Raw genomic sequence first — 18,528 nt, forward strand, 5'->3', positions numbered from 1 at the left:
CAGGATAGTATTTGTGGAATGTATCACGCTGAACACGTAGCACTTGTGTTGATGTCGCAGGGCAATCTATTTTTTCGTTTTTTCTTTTTAACTTTCCTACGCTCTTTGACATCGAAAAAAAAAATAACTTGCACGCGACGGAAGCCGTTCAAATTTGGCAAAAAAGACCTTTGCATACCTAGCGATCAAATGATGGGCAAATCTCGATATTGGAATTTGATGTCAGTGCTCCTTTAAAAGAAAATAAACACAGGTGACGAACAAATGAAACAACACAAGGAAATTCATAACTTATTCAGATGTTTTGCAAACAAAACTAAAGAAACTACAATGGTATTAGGATTACTCCATTCCGTTAAACTCCGGGGAAAAATAATATTTAAAACAGTTACTCCTTGTGGTGAAGGGAACTATATGGTTAAAGCACGCTTTTGCCTCGTTTCCTAACCAGTTGAGAGAGAAAAATAATTCGAAGTGTTGACGTTGTAATGACCATTTACGAGGTGATATAAAAATTTCAATCGGCAGACATGGTTACGCTCCACAAAAGCCACGTAAATCTGCTCACACGACATGTTCCCACCAAACCCACGTGTTAAAAAGAGAGCATGGGGGGAGGTGACAGCTTCTTTTTAACAGTACACAGTTGAGCTGTTGGCTGCAGTCTTGGACCCTACTGCAAACAAGCTTGCCTATTTATAGAAATGATGCTCAATGATGTCATTAGTTATAAACCGCAAATGCAGTGCAGGTTCATGGCCCTGCCAGAGGCAGTGCAAACGAACGTGGGCTCTCGCGACAGCTATGTGTTTTATTGCGCTCTAAGGGCGCCAGACGAATTCGAAAAGCATAACTGTTTTGAAAAGAAATAGCATTTCACACATTTGACCTCCCTTGTGCTGTGATCAAGGCAGTTCTGTATAATAGTGAACATTATGAGGTTAGTGAACTGTCAGTCAAGGTTTACTGAAATTCTTTCAAGGGAGAGTTCGCTGTACTTTGCCAGTCGTTTGGCATGAGTAACATGGGATAGCTTTGTTGTGGGTCATCTTTTTAAAACGCCATATCATAGCTTACTGTAGGACACAGACGTACGAGTTCAAATCACATGTTTACCTTAATTTGAGCAGCGCGTCAGTTCGACCTCATCATTGACAAGTATGACACCTATAAGTTTCTTGCATGTGCTTGAGGAACCGTCTCTCAGACCATCACATAGGGTCCCTTACGCATAAGCCTCAGTCTACTAGTAAGCAAAATCCATCCCTTTCTTTTCCTTTTAAGTCGCCGTATGCAGCCTCCAGTGCCCCGTGCGAAAGCTTTCAGCAGCTAACGCAATTTTTGAATTCCTTCGGTGTCACGATCACTGTAAGCTTTCTGTAGTGCCTCCAGCATCGGTCGAAATTTACCCAGCAATGACGCCATGTTATGACGTCATGGTGTGATGTCACGTTGTCTGGCATAACATCGACGTAATGATGTTATGGTGATGCTACTATGACTTCGCAAACTTTTGGTGACCGGTCACGTCATGGGGTGAAGTCATTCCGCGATGATACGGTTTTGCATCAGTCATTTTGACACCACCGACAGAGAAGGCAATGTGATACGCCGGTCAATTTTCGCGTTTGTTTAGGCATCTAAGGTGTTTGCCATAAACGACAACGTTGACGGGGCTCCGCTTTCCGTCATTAGTACGCTCTTAGAACTTTGGCTCTTCTTTTATACGAGTGAGTGCCACTGTATTTAGAGAGGCGCGGTCATTCTTTTCCGATAGTCACATTGACACTTTTTAGAAGCATGAGTGTGACAAAAGAAATATTCAGCGTCACACCATAAGAAAAGTGCTACGACTGTGGCTCTCCTATGTATAAGAGATCAGTAAATGACACTCAGTTTCTTAGAATGCAGTTTGCGTGGTTGTATACATAATATAGAACTATAGAGGCCTCACGACAACCGGTACTATCCATATTACTTCAATTCTACAATTACCTATACTGCCACAATACTACTACCGCTACTAATACTGCTATAATTTCCTGCCTACAACTATCACTGCTCATACCACCGCTTCTACTACTGATACTACCGTTATGACCACTACTACAACCACACAAACATCACACGAAGCTGCTACCGTCCTATGTCACCCACTTACGCCAGAGCTAGGTAATACTCCTGTCTACTAGGCATGCCACGTGTCTGTATATTGCTGTGCCTCTATACTAAGTTTCGTCGACCGCGACCACATCGCCGATTGCGACACCACCGCCTGAGCTTCTCACAAGTCTTCGCTAGTCTACCGCGAAACAGGTTTAAGTACAATAATTGCCATTTACTGCTCCATGTGTCGTACCAAGATACCGCCAGAAGCGAAAGTAGACGCTCGAAGTTTTCTTTTTTTTTCACAGACCTCGGACGCGATGGGTGCTTCCTAACGAACCACAACAGCCGGCGGTAAGGCGTCCCTTTCTTTGGCAGCATCTTCGCTCCAAGCTTATTAGTGGAGCAAGGCATACTCACAGGGTAGCTGTTTACGTATTTTTGTTGTTTTTTGTGCACCAACTGAATTGCCTTCGGCTGCAAGCGACCTTCTCATCACTGTTATAGCGCCCACACGGTAGGAAATGGAGAAATGAAAAGCGAGTGGTTAGTGACAGTGTTGCTGAGCACACGCCTTCCAAACTTGATTAGGTTCCCATTAAGAAACCACCTCTCTTTCAGTGTGGCCTGTGCGTCTCCTTTTTGTAGTTAATATTTTTTTAAAGCTTCGGCAATGATCAAGATTTGTGTACTGTTATTCATTCTAGACGGTACTTTTATATTCCTGTATAGGTGTTTAATAAATTGCTAAATTACATACTTCAAAATTCGGCCGTGGGTCTCACCTACTTGCGAACGGCACTTGCGACGTCGCAAGAAGGATTCTGCTGAACCAAGCTCCGCCGTCCATTTAGTAGGGTTCCGCCGTACTGCCACTCAAGGGACTGAATTTCTATGAGAGAACGCTGGTTTCGTTCATACAAAAGAAGAAAATCTGCACTTAGATGCCATTGAAAGAAACTGCACTATAGGGCGATTGCGTCGCATGTACCTTGAACATCTGGCAGTTATGGGCTATGTTCAGGCCACCACTGGCTTTATGCTGACATTTGCTTTTCTGACGACACGCGAACCAAAAGAGGTATGTTGTCTCGTTGTTGTGGAAGGGAGACTTGAAGCTGCTACTATCTGGCAAGGAAAGAGAGATAGAAAGAGAAAGAGAAACGATCTAATTTGACTACACGGTGGCCGACGATCCTAGCCACACGAGCATAGGCTTATCGCGATGTTCCCGACAAGCGAAGAGGGTTTGCCATCTTCACGAAGGGACAGTATCAGTGGAGGACCAAGGAAGCCATCCCAGAAACTTTTTGCCAAGACCTGCAACAGAGGATTTTCGAGATAAAGCAGTGGCTATTTGCAAGAAGCTAAATGTTGTATATGTCGAATACACGATGAAAAGATGTGAGATGGTTGTACTTGGAGTGTTCACTAGATAGACGGACAAACGTATGGATGAACATACAAATAGACGGACGGACTGACGAATACACGGACAGACAGGGGGGCGGACGCATGAACGTACGGATAGATGAAAGGACAAACAGACAAACAGAGGAACGGCTCCACGAACAGACGCACGGACGGATGCACGGCTGAACGTATGGGCGGACGGAAGCAGGACGAATGGGTGGACAAAAGCTTGAACGTACTGATGAATGCTTGGCCCCACCAATCATCATTCACTCCGTGGATACGCTGTGATTTTTTTCATCGCCAAAAAATATAAAGGCGCACGTCCACTTAGGTCAATCGTTTTTTTGTGAGGTACTTGGCCGCTTCCCTCCGAAAGTTTCTTGTAAGAGTCCTACACACAGTCACCGTCTGTGACCCTTTTCTTGCTCCACTGTAACAAAACCGTCACGGACTACCTCTGGTAAACACACACACACACACACACACACACACACACACACACACACACACACACACACACACACGCACGCACGCACGCACGCACGCACGCACACGGACGCACACGCACACGCACACCGATCTCACATGTTGCACGAAAAATATCAAGTACTTTTTTCTAGTTCCTATCCTGAGCCGATTAGGGCCGAGTTGCAAAGCACGATACTGACGAAGCAGAAAACGTTCATTTCCGGATCTTGCTGGGAATAAGCCCCGATCGACTGTTTCCCGGAGCTACGGCAGAGTTACGTTCGGTCCAGCTTTTTCTTTACCAACGATGGAGTGATGATGAGGGGGAAAAAATAGTCAATATCAGGTCCTGTCTCACACCGGAACTGGGCGACTTCCTGTTAGCGAGCATGCGCCAACAGCTTGAAGGTGAACTTCCCTTATCGAGCCTGCATCGTTTGTTCCCGTGAAGTATTGATAATTTTCCGGAAGACAGATTGCGATGTGACTTGTCAATGGACATCTAGCCGGATTTTAGCTGGTCAATACTGTTGGTCTTTGCTTTTCTGTGGGCTTTTACATTTTTATTACCCGGCGCTTATGATGGCACAAGTTTCGCTCTTTTGCAACGCAGAAGCAGTATTTGTTGCCTCACACTTGCTATGAAGCAGAGAAGTACCATAAACTAAATGTAATCAAGCTTTACTTTAAAATGTTACGCCACTATTTTTATCAACCAATCTCTAGCTGTTCTTTGAGAAATATCCCCCATATTTCTCTCGACTAAATAATCACTTCACTCAAAGGAGCACTAACACAGAAAAGTTCCAATCTGTTTTTTTTTGTTCTGTTGAACTCGGTTGCTAACGATACACTTATCATGAATAGAAAGTTTTTTGCGCCACGCATTGGCACCAACCTCTCCTTATATACATTTAATAAAAAAATAGAAAGTTTGTGCCCTATCGCGCTACAGTTAATTAATTAGAAAAGGCTTTATACCACCCAGCCCCACCGCGTTGGTCTAGTGCTTATGGCACTCTGCTGCTAACCCGTAGGTCGCAGGATTGAATCCCAGCTTCGGTGGCTGCATTTCCGATGGAAGCGAACATGTTTCAAGCTCATGTGCGTAGATTCAGGTGCAGGTTACAGAAGACGAGATCATCAAAATGTGCAGAGTCCTCCACTACGGCATCTCCTATTATCATATCGTGGTCCTAAACTTCGGCTTCTCTCATTATTATGACGTCAAAGCCGAGATATAACAAAAACAGAAAAAAAAACCCCCAGTCGCAGTTTTGGTTTAATAGTCACTGAGTGAGACGGGACTCAGCATAAATTTCGATTAAATATAACTGCCTACATGAGTCAAAAAACAGTGAGCAGGGCATTGATCACTTTCTTAACGAAGGCTGACTGCGAGATATTGTTAATATGCGTGATAACGCATGTTCACAATTTATCACGTTGTGATCACGCATATTCACATTTTCGAGTCGACTCCTCGGAAATGCATTGCCCAGAGAACTACACCAGGCTATGTATCCTCGCTCAAGACTGTCTCATCTTTCCATTGAAAACATCAGTTAACAGATATAGTACTTGCAAGTATGGCGGCAGCCAACCCAAACGCGTGACGAAAGTGGCGGATGATTGCTTAAAAGAAAACTGCAGGAGCGTTTCACGTGCGGTGCTGCGAAAAACACTTTGAATTTGATTTTAAATACTTTATTCGTTGAAATTTAGTATATGATGCTTGTGTGTGCACACTATTCAGTGGCTAACCAGAATTCTCTTGCTATTGCTTCACTTCGTAATTAAGCAAAAACAACATGCCCCTTTCCTTCTAGCGAATTTTTTTTCAGCAACATTGCACAGTAGGACTTCATTTCCCTACCGACACATGTTTCTACAACCGATAAAGCGATATGTTCAACGAGACAGTGACCACTTGGGAGCTGAAAGAGAAACTGTTGCACAACTCTCAAGGTTCAAAGAATCACCCAATTTTAGTCGGTAAAACTCTTGAGCCCTTTAAAATAAGGAGCTTGTTGTGGTAGGATTGTTATTTGGGCCCATAAGTGTTCTTATGGTGCAGTAACACATACTCTTGCACGTACTTCATCAACATTCTCCGCAGCCACTCCTACAACTGACCTGCCTCACACAATTGCCCTTAAAAGATTGGACAAATGATCTGCATTCGGCTGGCCCAGAAATCACATGCAACCCGACAACAGTGTCTTCGCAATTTTTATGTGTCTAACGGTAGATGTTCTTAATGAATAGACGTTTAACACACTTACTTCAAACACTCTTTGAGAATACCGAATCACAATGCCAGCTCCCACTGTGGTTACATACCTGCAGCCAAAGAGTTGAACGTGTACTGCCCACGAGAGTCCTCACAAGTGTAGAACTAATTAGCTTAGGGAAGCGAAACGACCGTGGGCACCGCAGTGAACAAGTCCGCATCATGAGCAGCTCCCATTAATTGTAGCCCGAATTGGATTATGCGACGCTCGTAAAGCTTTTTGGAGTATTTCACATTTTTGCACGTTTACTTTTACTTGACGTTCTCAGTGCTTGCCAAACTATCTGCGTTTAGTCCTGCTCAGTGAGCACATGTTCAGATTTAGTGGGGCAGATGCAAGCTGTTTAGCTGGCTTTCTCTGCGTACGTTTCTCTTAGCGATTCCACAGCAGCTGAGAAATTGGAGGGAAATAATGCGCCAGTGCGCTTGCCCAACTGGTTTCGCATAGCTTCTTGTTTGAGCTAGGTTATCTCTGTTCCGGTTTTTAAATATCCCATCTCCGCTGTTGGCGGAACCAGTTTTACAGATTTCTTGTTATTTATTTTCGTATACAATCACAGTAAAAAAGTTTACACCCAACGAGCAAGCACCCTTTGCAACACGATTTAACACCCATAAATGGTCGATTGAAAAAAAGCACCCTTTTGTTTGGGTGCTTGCCTCGATAGCACCCTAAAATAGGCTCTAAAGGTGCTTTTGTGCCTGAGAAGGGTGTAGATGACGATTTATCAGATGGAATATGCAGCATAAGAAGAACACATAATTATAATAATTGGGATTTTACGTCTCAAAAACGTCGATATGATTATGAGGGTCGTCGTAGTGGAAAGCTCTAGAGATTTTGACCATTTGGTGTCCTTTAATGGGCGCTGATATCGAACAGTGCACAGGCTTCTACCTTTTCGCCTCAGTCTTAATTCGACTGCCACGGCCGGCATCAAACCCGCGACCTTCGGATTGGCGGCCGAGCAGCGTAGCTACTGCACGAATATGTGGACCTTGCGTTAAATGACGGCCTAGACTTTGAATGTGTGAGGGTGCTCTCCGAATACAGCAGAATGCCAGCAGAAGCAAATCACGTTTCATCTATATTGGCAAATAACTGCAATCCCCGTTACGAAAGCTCACCTTAGCGTTGGTTATAAGCTACATGTTTGCTATGGATTATATACAGGAACATAATGTTCGCCCCAGTATGGGTGTGTGTGCGTGAGCCTGCGCATGTTTTCGCGTGTAAGCGCGATTGTGTGTACACCCGTGCATGTGCGCGTGCGTTTGTATGTTCGAGTCCGTGCTTGTGTTAAGCGTGCCTGTGCACATGTGTACGCCCATGCATGCGTGCGTTTACCGTCGCGTGTGTGTGTGACCGTATGTGTGTATACGCATATGTGTGTGCGCCTGCGAATAAGTATGTGTGTGTATCAGCCCGTGCGCCCTCGAATTTCATGTGTGTGTTTGTGTGTGGGGGGGGGCACTGCTTCTTAGTGTTTAAGGTCCCATACCTGTTCAGACTGGGAGTCTATATGAGATGTGGCTTAAGGAATGGCGGTGGTCAACGCACTGTACACAGACTATTCAGTACATGAAAAACAGCTGCACATTTTCACACCTCATCGTTGCTTACGAACTTGCTGTGGTAGCTGATTAGGTCCGCTGAGGCACTTCTACGCTCGAAAACGTGGGTTATGACCAATTCAAACGGAAAGCTGTCACTGCACTTATGCACAATCATCGTTTATATTAGCAACGTTGAACAAGAACGTGCCCTGCCTTTGCTACAGATGCTAGCTCATTGGGTAACCATATGGAATTATGTGCTGATCATGTGGTCAGCAAAAAGTTTGTTATAACAATCTCGGCCAGTTTTGTGGTGCGTGGCAAGCCTTCTAAACGTCCGCGACTGTGAATTAATTTGTTCCAGCTTCGACTACGCATTCAGTGTTTGCGGCACCATACGCGGAATTGCCAGACATGGACAATGCGAAAAGAAATTCCTCTGGAAAAAGGTGTAGCCACGCTCTCTTGCTAATACCACCGAGGACGAAATAATTATTGTTTCTGGCCATTCCATGGTGCACTTTGTTTTCCGGAAGTTTTGCTTCACTATTTTTCGCCCACTGCAATCGCATTCCGTCAAAATACTCAAAGAAACCGAGGCTGGTAAATAACCTGCGTCGCTGTGCGGCTGGCTGGAAGGAGAGTTGCCATTTACAAGGAGTCATTCTTGAAGCGCGATTCGATTGCCTTCCGCGTCAAACCGCCGTCCGCCGTATGCGCCATAGCGTTTGCCTTTCGGCGCCGTCTTGGCAGGTTTCCCGCTTCCCCCCCCCCGCTCACCCCGGCCAGCGTTGCCTCCCCAACGGCGGTGTAGATAAGCGAATAGTTGCGTCACCGAACACCTGCGTCGACATCTGCGGCACCACCACCAGTGCCTCCTCTTTCTATCTCTCAACGTGGTTGGAACTCGACCTTCGGTTTCCAGCCCAATCTTCAGAGACATCATCTTCCCCGGCACACATAAACAAGCTGCCTCCCCCGGCAGGCTTCAGTGGGCACGGGAGCAGCGCCAACGGCGTCGCATTCAGCCGTGTTGTTTTCACCATGCAGGTGTGTAACAAGTATTCTTTGCATGCTAGAAGAAATGATGATCCATTTCTATTGCTGTTCCCGTGCCCACGGGTGTTGTGCGAGACCGTTGCTTAGTGTTTTTCTATGGCTTCATTACTGCTGTGTTCAGGTGACGTAGAAGAGAACCCCGGGCCTACTACTCGCTCTGAATCATTGTTAGAAGTTGAGTCATTGCCTGATAACCCCGCTGAACAAATGAAAATTGTGTTTCAACTGCTGAAAGACATTCATTTACGCTCATCTCAAAGTTGAAGAGTCAAGCAGAATTAGTAACAGAAGTAAAAACGATTAGGACCGGCCAAAAAGGAATCGAAACAACAATGACAAATATACAAAGCCGATTAGATCAAATTGAAAGCAAGTTAAAGGATCTCGATGCCTTTAGTGATCGACTATCTACCGCCGAGAAATCTATAGAAGAACTAACCACTGAAAATAACCTTTTGCAGTTACGTCTAAACGAACTAGAAGACCGGTCTCGCCGTAACAACTTAATATTTCACGGTATCCCTGACGCCAAAGAACCCTGGAAAGAAACTGAGTCGAAGCTAAATACCTTGCTAGCCGATGCAAATATGTCCCTCCCCAGTAACGCCATCGAACGGGCCCACCGTCTCGGTACGTACTCCCCAAACAAGTGTCGCCCTGTCATAGCAAAACTTGCCAGTTTCAAAACAAAAGAGCTTATTCTCTCGAAGCGAATACATTTCAAAGAAAGTGACATATCTGTATCCGAAGGTTATTCATCCTGCACTCGAATTGCTCGTAAAAAGTTAATTGAATTTGGCAAAAACTACCCCGGATCCCCCGATTTTCAACTGCGCTACACTAAACTGCATCTCAACCGCAAAATCTACATTTATAATGCAGCTAGCGATAGCATCGAACAACTTCCATCAAGTAGCCGAAGCTCTGGTCCTACTAACGACACTTTGCTACGATCGTCACCGTAGGTAAACGCAAGGGGCAGTGGCCGACAGACTACGCCTAGTGTTTCTGTACTTTTTACTAACATAAGAAGCATTCTAAACAAACACAACTCGTTATCAAGCGCAAAATACACATGTTCTGCCCACATAATCGCATTAACTAAAACTTGGCTTCCTGAACACGTGCGTGATTCGGAAATTTTCGTAAATGCGTCACATTTCACAGTCTATCGATGTGACAGAACGGAGCGCCGAGGTGGCGGAGTGTTGCTAGCTGTTTCGCGAGACATTCCTTCATCTCCCATTCATGTGAACAGTAACCTAGAAATAGTTTTCTCGTTATTAACGCTCGGTTATCTCAAAGTAATCATAGGTGTGTGCTACCGTTCACCATCTTCGTCCTCTACGTTCGTTAACGAATTGCATGATTCTGTCAATATTATTATCAGTCGATTTCCATCGTATTCATTGTTCCTTCTTGGGGATTTTAACTTCCCAAATATCAAATGGCATACCTCCCCTCCGGTTTTATCACCCTCTTCAGCGCTTTCTAAAGATTTCCTAGATTTTTGTTCTGTCTTCTCTTTGTCACAGTTAGTTACCGAACCCACCCGAGTCTCATTTACTACGACAAACACTCTTGATTTGATTTTAACCACCCATACAGACTATGCTTCAACTATTACCTGTTTAACAGATATTAGTGTCCACTCATTGCTCACCTTTGACTTACACGCTACCCCTCCTAAAAGCACCAGAATGAAAAAAACTATTTGTGATTAAAAAAAAGCTAACTTCGATGCTATCAATCGTGAATTATCTGAATTTACTGACGTCTTTTTGACCGATTTTAACAACCATTCCGTTCAGTCTAACTGGGATATGTTTGCTGCCGAAGTTCATCGCCTCACCGTAAAGCACATACCAACCTACACTATTGCTAGTCCCTCACAATCGCCATGGTATAATACCACTATCAAACGCCTGTCTAACAAGAAAAAAACGCCTTTATCGTTCAGCTAAGCGCTCGCCAACTAACGAACGATGGGCCGCTTGTAAAACCGCATCTAGTATTAACGTCAGGTCACTCAAACAAGCTAAAGATATCTTCGTCTCTAATGTATTGCCGTCAATGCTAAAAACAAATGTAAAAAAGTTTTGGCGCGTTATCAATCCCCAAAAGATAATTACATCTTATTGCAAGACTCATCTGGTGACACAGTTCCCATCAATCAGTGTGCAACAGCCCTCAACAACACAATTGCTGCCCAGTTTACAAAAACATCTGAAGTTCCACTTCCTTCCACCTTTTGCTACAATCACCTCCCCATGCCACCAATTTTAGTAGACATCTCTGGTATTGCTTCCCTTATCAACAAATTAAGCAACCATTCTTCCCCTGGTTATGATTCGATTAATAGTAAATTTTCAAGAAGTACTGTAGAAATTTGTTCCATCATATTAGCCAAGATATTCCAACAATCACTCGACACTTCTACTCTCCCATCTGAATGGAAAATCGGGAAAGTAGTTCCCATTCATAAATCTGGTAGTAAAAGTTCCCCTGCTAATTATCGTCCCATTCCCCTTACCAGTACGTGCTGTAAGCTATTAGAGCACATCATATTCACAAACCTTGTAAATTTTCTTGAAAGTAATTCCTTCTTCACGTCATCTCAGCACGGCTTTCGTAAATCATACTCCTGTGATACACAACTGGTATCATTTACTAACAGATTACACCGCATTTTGGACAACTCATCACAAGCTGATTGCATCTTTTTGGATTTTTTCAAAGCATTTGATAAGGTATGTCATAAACTTTTACTTCACAAACTAAGCCAACTGAAACTTGATCATAACGTGTTTAAACGGATTGAATGTTTTCTCACAAATCGCTCACAATTTGTTTACGCTAACGGGTATAATTCTTGTGTTACTGAAGTACACTCCGGCGTTCCTCAGGGATCGGTAATTGGGCCTCTCTTATTTCTAATTTATATTAATGACCTCCCCTGCCACATTAAATCCAGAATTCATTTATTTGCTGATGATTGCGTTATTTTTCGTGAGGTAAATAACATAATTGATTCATGTACTTTTCAATCAGACCTTAACACTGTTAATAACTGGTGCCGTACATGGTTAATGGAATTGAACATAAACAAATGTGAAGTCATGCGCGTGTCCCGCAGTGTTTGCAGTCAATTTACTTACTACTAAAACGACATACCTCTTGAATCTACTAATTCGTACAAGTACTTAGGCGTCCACATAACATCCAATCTCTCTTGGGCAATGCACGTCGAACAAATAATCAACAAAGCTAACCGTACGCTTGGGTACCTACGCCGTAACTTTTCGAAAGCTCCATCTTCATTGAAATTAGCCCTGTACAAAACATTAATACGAGCTAAACTAGAATATGCTTCTTCGATTTGGGATCCCAGCCACATTAATTTAATTACATCGCTTGAGCTAGTTCAGAATAATTCCACACGCTTTATATTATCGAACTACAATCGCACTGCCAGTATATCTGCAATGAAAAATAATCTGTCCCTGCCTACCCTGTCACTTCGAAGAAAAGTTTCCCGCCTATCAACTTTTCATAAGTTGTATCACCACCCCATCTTGCGCGACGAACTTATTTTGCAACCCCAGTATTTTTCCAACCGTGTCGATCACCGTCACAAGGTTGGAATTATCACCTATCGTACTAACACAGCTGCGCAGTCGTTCCTGCCTCGTTCTTCTCGCGAGTGGAACCACCTTCCCCCTGAAATTGTTGCTATTAATGACAACCATCTTTTTCGTGATACCGTTGCTAACATTGTATACGCAGGACCTATTTAATGTATTTTTGTTTGTACGCTGACTTTTGCTTATATTCGTACTAACGCTGTATTTTTCCCTCCCCACCATGTACCATGTGTTATTCAATGTAATCCACTCCCCTCTGTAATGCCATTTGGCCCTGAGGGTATTATAAATAAAATAAATAAATAAACGTTGCTGTCTCTCTCTCATCCGTCTTTCAAATGCGTTGCGTTGGTCTGGGGTCTTGGTCACTGTGTGAGTTCTAGCGAACAGGTGCATCTACAATGGTGGACACGCATGACACCGTGTTCATAGTGACGCTCGGATTAAGGAATATTCATGGAGTGGCGGACACGGACAACGTGGGCCTGTTAACGGTGAGTGTACTGTTTTCGTAGGTGGTAATCATACTGCGCTAGCTGGGCGCCTGCAGCAGCTCTGCCGAAGTAGGCTGCCAGCCATTTACAACAGCATGCGTTCGTGGGCCTGTTGCAGATGCCCGATTAAACGTGTGACTTAACGAGTTCACACTGCTATGCGCGTTGTTGTGTAAGTGCCTGCATCGCTCATGCAGTGAGTGATGGGGTCACTTAACAAGGGCGCGATTCGTTGCTGATCGCACATTGTCTCTACACTGCACAAAGTGATTGATATTGTTTTAAGATGCGCTTTGGGCTACATTGTAATAACATTTCTATTAATACTCAAATGTGCAGCGTGCTTCTGTAGGTGTAAGCGTAAAAAAAGGAAAGAAAAAGAAAAATTTATGTACAGAGTCACACTGTACGAAATAGCTTTTTTTTGTTTAAAGACGGTATAGTTTGAGGCGCTGATATGCCGCGATGCTCCCAGCACGTGCGCGTCGGTCTTTTAAAATATTTAGGACACGTGTCACCAGCAACAGGAAAAGATCTAGTAGACTTCCAAAGGCGCGTTGTTGTGGCCATCGCCGTGCGTTGTTTTCTCTCGTTTCTGTTTGCTGTTTTTGTGCTTCGCTTTCATCTGCGATAACGTTCGGTGTTATAACAGAATCGAGAGAGTATACGTGACTGTGGGAGCTATGTATACGTGACTTTGGGAGCAATTTGCATATTGGCACGGTAATGACAGAGTATGGGAATGACACGATGTATGTTTTGGGAGATATAATTATGAACTTGGTCTTTGAGGTATTGAAGGAAAGGTTACGTTTTCACTTCATTCAGAGAAAGAACAAAAACCTGACTGCAGCAAGCGACAGTTGTTACTGAATAAATTTCCTTAAATATATTCATACCATAGCCATACAAGTGACAAAAAACAATAAATTGCAAAAGAAACAACGTTCTCCTGCAATTTGCAATGGCAGAGTTATATGCTTTCCGCGCCAGGTATTAGGAGTCTGTTATACCGCCAACTTCATCGCAGTTTTACCGAGCTAACACGTGGCTAGAAAAAGTGGGTAGCAATTTAGAGTACTAACTACCCTGTTACAGGAGAGCATGAAGCCGTCCCATGGGTCTTACGTGGCATAACCATAGAGAAACATGCATGACGTCATGTGTTCAGAAAGAGTTTTTCACGATTTAGAGTACTTGGTGTTCTACTGTGGGAGAGCAAAAGGTCGTCCCGCATTTCGTCGTTTATGGTGGTGCTGTGTGTTTAGAAAAAGCTGTTAACGATTCAGAGCACGAAGAACTCCACTATGGGAGAGCATAAGCCGTTACTGTCCTGGCAGTGCCTTGTCGTTGAAGCCATCATCGCAAGGGCATACGTGCTTTGTGTCGCACTACAAAACCTACGTGCTTGATCTCCCTAAAACCAAAAGTTGGATGGCACATTCAAACACGTTTATTTATAACCTCAACAATCAAAACCTACAGAAAAATCAGACTAAGTTCCCATTCAATTTTTTAAACAAACGACTGCTATAAAATAAAAGTGCCTGCAACGTGCCACATCAGAGTCTCCTACAAAGTGCGCACCAAACAAGGGGTAAGATGAATTGAAAGAATTAGAAATAGCCATAAAAATTAATGAATCCGTAACTATGTGCGCAGTAGGACTGTGAATACAAAACCGTAGTGCAAATATGTGCCACACAAAATGATAGAACACCACAATTCACAACTTGTTCACTAGCGTGGAATCAACTTTATGTACACACACATGGTGGCTTTACGTCGACAACAACCCCGATCAGCCCAGCACCACTTTCTTTGTTTTTCCTGTAAGGAAGCTTGAAGGAGTTCCTCTCACGCTGAACGGGATTGAGCTGGCAGGGGCGCCCTATGGGAGGGGAAATGCTTCGTATCCCCACAACGCGTGTAAATTTCTAGGGCCAATTTTTCTACAGCACAATTTGCCCAGATCTGGTTACCCGATCTGCAAGTAAAAAGTGCCAGCTGTGAAGGCAAAATATAAAGTTTAGATGTGGTGGAGGATTGTTGTATGCTATCTCATGAGCTCTTGAAAAGCCAGCCAACACGCTCAAAAACGTGCAAGAAAAGCACGCGCATTTTTGTTCACCAACCTCCTTCCACACCAACCTCCTTCCACACGCAGTGACGTCACACGCAGGGCGTCACACGCAGGGCGCCACACGCAGGGCGTCACCAACCTCCTTCCACACGCAGTGACGTCAACTCGGTGTTCGGCGACGTGATGCAGCACGCAGCTCGTCGATTGGTCTAAACCAGGTCTCTACAAACAGTAATAAAGTCAACATCGCGGCGATCGCCAAGTTGACGTCACTGGGCTTTGAAAGAGGTTGGTCACACGCAGAAAAAATCCTCGAGCTTTTCCAGCGCTTTTAGGAGCCTGTTGACTGGCCCTTTAATAGATGAAGGGTAGACACTAGATTTATTTTGATATATGTGGGTCATATCACTTTAGGATCATGGTGCCTTACAAGGAAAAACCAGCTCCAAGGCGCACACCTTCTTAAAATCGCTGTAGTTGCGGAACTAGTGAAGGCTAAAAGCAGGGTGACTTCTTCTGTTTTTACGGGCGAGGGCACATTTACCGAGGCACCATTTATAATCTCTTCCCCACGGGTCACTACACTCGCGTTGTAACATTGAACTTTTTTTTGCCATGTCTACGGTCAAAGAAAACTGGTTTTTTTTCACTTTTCGTAAAGGTCTCTCGCTTTTGCAGGCCGCGATCTGCCATATCTGCCCGGTACCAAGTTTTTTAGTGAAACGTCCCCACCGCTACGTGGCGCTTCATCACTTCCGGTAGCGAGAATCGTTCGGTGAGTGTGCGGTTTCTTCCTAGCCTAATGTAGACACGTTTACTTCTCCCGGTACATGACAGATGGCCCAGCAGCACATTTTGGCGCCTCAATTGAAAGGTTGCGAAACCTAACACAAGGCAAAAAAAAAAACGAAATAAAAGACGCATGCTGATTGAATGGCTACCGAAGATCGTGCATGAAACGCCAGGGGCATGCTGCAAGTCACACAAGACTGTGCATGCATGGCGCGACAAAAGTACACGTATTGCTGAAATTAACATATTCAAAACAGCCTTCGCTGGAATAAAAGAGACTTTGAATACTTGTCTACACGTTTAATGAAATTTTTTTTGCCTTTATTCACCTCTATTCAGTATCAAGTTTTACTATCTGCTTGGCGAAAAGATTGGATGGCGGCATTGAGCAGTACTACAGAAAGTAATAAATGTGGTTCAACTGGCTCAAGGGTGAGCCTTAATAAAAAAAATCCCTTGTGAAACCTTGAAGTCAGAACGCCTCTTTATGTTTCACAAATACGAAAAGATCAAGAAACCACCGGACATTACCATGCATCTGAATTCTAACAATATTCCAAAGGTATAGACTGTTCGGGCATCAAGGCATCTTGTACAACGCAATGGAAATCTGACATACACAGTTGTCGCAGGTCCCGTAATAAGGGAGCCGATCAGCGGGCTAATTCCAAGGGCCGAAGTATCGGCCACCCGAACTGCACCACGAAAGCGTGGACAATTTAGAAGTGGTCCTATTCGGCGCGCCAGCGGACGCCGGCTGTGGCCCAAAAAACAAGTCAGAGCCTAGTGTTGATAAACAAAACAAAATTATATTCTCAATTTTGGAAGATCAAAACTATACACAAATATGCACACTCGACAATAGTTGAATACGATATGTCACCAATCAAACAACGTAGTACACAGTACAATAAGCCACACTCGAAACAAAGGACACAAACAAAAATGCGCACTGCAATGCAATCGCATGCCTCGGACAACCAAGACACTTAAAGACTAAAACAGTTCGAAAACTTATCCAGTCCAAAGTCCTTGGAACAAAAGTCTTAATCACACTCTTCCGAGAATCACTCACTGAAAGTCCAGCGCTGTTGTCGTTCCGCTATCCCTGAAGCTTCTCTTCCAGGAAACCTCGCGTCTTCAATTGGCCGCTCCCCAAGCACCAAACTTCTTCTCCGGTAACACGTCGGCTTTCCACGCGCAACTGATTCCACGCGTCTTCGCCCGCTGGTGGTAGACACACACTCCTGCCTGTAGCACCAGTCTTCACACCTCAGGTGGAAATCCTCTTCTTCTCCTCCTTTGTCACTGAGGACAAAAGGCTTCGCTCACACGGCGGAAACACCCTACGCACACTGGCGTGAAATTCCTTATTCTCCTATTTTGTCACTGAGGACAAAACCTTCGCCAACGACCCGGCGGAACACCCTACGCACTCTTCCGCATACTTTCTTTTTCTCCTGGTCTCCCATCTCTGCTGCTCGGTTAAATAGCTTCCGCGCTAGATTACAGAAAATTCTCATCGTTTCGTTGGCACGATACGCAGCGAAGGCTGGGGAAAGCGCGAGACGGTTCGAGGGCCGTCCGCGACAGATAACGCCACTCTGCATCACCACGCCCCTCTCCCTCGAGAACCTTCGAGGGCTTGCTCGGCCGCCGATGTGAGGAGTTTAGTCGGCGGGACTACGCTTCAGAAGGGGAGGGACGGCGCACCCGGGGAGCCTTTGGATGTTTAGTTTCTTCTTTATAGTTGACCTTGAGGCGCCTCTCTGCGCTTGGTATCGTTACTGTCGCTAGAATTCGGTGGCGTGCACTTTTTCGGAGCTTTCGTTTGTGACAACAGTCCAAGTACTCTGCTTTGATATCCCCCAAGTGACACACCCTATTGAGCACATTGCAAACCGCCGGCAAAAATTTTTGAAAACAATACAATCCTAATTGTGAAAGCTCCGATAATTAGACGATTGGCATACAACCTTAGATACCTTAACCTTACTCTAAGCATGACAAAGTGAACGCACATCCTTCTCTACAAGGCACTAAATGCGGATCTAGGACTGCCCATTGGCCATGTGTCCATGAAGCTACTCCAGTCCAAGAATGAAAAAGTGTACATGTGACTCCGTTCGAGGATTTTGGATTTGTCATGCATACGACTCTTTTTTAAGGAGGTGCAATAATATTCTTGGTGGGCCAGAGTCGCCATGCTCGAGGCGAGTACTTTGACACGTTTAGAGAGAAAGCAGTCGCTACTTCTGCACACATCAATGGGCTTCCTGAAATTCTGTATCAGAAATGGCTCGATGTGAGGCGCCATGGTCGTTAGGGTGTTAGGCTTTCTGTCGGAAGACGTAGGATACATCTCCGCCATTGCATTCTCGATTCTGTGGAGGAGAAGTACGATGGGCTTGTTTATGCAAATTAAGGTGCACGTCAAAGTACACAAAAGGATGAAATGTCCTGAGCCCTCTGATTCTGCACGTCTAATAATTATACCATGATTATCCGGAAAAAAACTCAAGATTATTTCATTATTAGTAGTCCCAATGTGTGAACTGTTTAAATGAGTTTCGCCGTGGAGCCCTCACTTTACCATTTAGTTGCCTTTCAGGAAAC

This window comes from Rhipicephalus microplus, unplaced genomic scaffold (genome assembly GCF_043290135.1).
Source record: "Rhipicephalus microplus isolate Deutch F79 unplaced genomic scaffold, USDA_Rmic scaffold_25, whole genome shotgun sequence".
Classification (NCBI taxonomy): domain Eukaryota; kingdom Metazoa; phylum Arthropoda; class Arachnida; order Ixodida; family Ixodidae; genus Rhipicephalus; species Rhipicephalus microplus.